Raw genomic sequence first — 1,319 nt, 5'->3', positions numbered from 1 at the left:
CTTCACGCGACGACGTCCAAGACGCCGGAAGAATAACGTACCGGATCACGGTGAAGGTCGCCACCACGTGCGACCAGTAGGTGGTACTGTTGATGTTGATGGGGGTCATGATGAGCTTCCGCACAGAACTGGGTCAGTCTCAATCAAAATCTCATTTACGCATGGAAGTGTCGATGTAAATCGTATCGTAAATCGTAACTGCCTTAAGTGCCCGATTGTTCATAAGTATTGGGTCGAATTCATTAGTGTTCCTGTTCCTTCCTATTTTTTTTCTCATATCGCCTTTGCCTACGTACTAATTTTTACATTGACAGAAAAAGTACAAATTTTACAAAATCACATTCTAACTTTAGTCTTCACTGGAGTCATTGTGTGTAAAATATCAAAAAAGTTTCCGTTTCACTATTGCCACAAAACTACTAAGCTCTAAAGAAGAAAAGAGCAGCCGTTTCTATAAATTCCAAAATTACTTGAACAAGAAGCAGTGAGGAATAAACAATCTCACCACAGCCCCTTCTTCTGAAAAAAAAAATTGTTGTGTGCTGCTACACGATTCTACTCATGAAAATATTTTTTAAACTAAAAATTTTCCAATTATTTATATCAAAATAACTGCCCCCTTGCACTAGTTCCGATTTTGCTTTCTAATCATATCTCAACACAAAAAAATTTAGGGTTATAAGAGAAATTGTAGAGAACCAATGACTTGGACAACCAGACTTCAACCCCCATGATTTTTGTCTCTCAGAAGGTGGTGTGCAAGAATCATTTTTCGGAAAAACTTCTTTGCACATTGAAAACACATTTGCATAAATAAACTCGATTCGTCCTATTTGAAACACAGGTTCAGTATCTTTACAGAAAAATCTCGAACTTTAAATAAGCTGACGCCAACTATTATCAGTATTTCATATAACTACATAAAAAAACCGCAGGTGTAAGTAAGTGCTTTCTTTACATCACTAGGAAGTTAATTAGCACTGATTGGTTTGTTTTTACATATAGATCATCAAAAAGCAAGTCTGCGAGTTTTTGTCAACGTATAGAATAATTCTTCGAAAAAATGCAAAAAGCTTTCCGACTCCCAATTCCATTCAATTCTTTGAAGTTTATCAATGAAAATCCGAAAATCTGGTCGAGTTTTTTAAGACCTCGCATAATATACAACGTGTCCCATTAGCACAAATTACTTTCAATTGGTGTCTTTATTGTGCGATGCGATTTTGCACAAATTTTAATATTCTTTCCAAAAGATATTTTGAAAATTAATTTCTGATAAACAGTTAGAGATAGCAACCTGATTCTTTCGTCGGCTGTTC

Source organism: Dendroctonus ponderosae, unplaced genomic scaffold (assembly GCF_020466585.1).
Source record: "Dendroctonus ponderosae isolate FM_Combo_2020 unplaced genomic scaffold, Dpon_F_20191213v2 Dpon_F_20191213_1, whole genome shotgun sequence".
Taxonomy (NCBI): domain Eukaryota; kingdom Metazoa; phylum Arthropoda; class Insecta; order Coleoptera; family Curculionidae; genus Dendroctonus; species Dendroctonus ponderosae.
The sequence above is the reverse complement of the archived record's forward strand: the minus strand, read 5'-3'. Positions refer to the sequence as shown.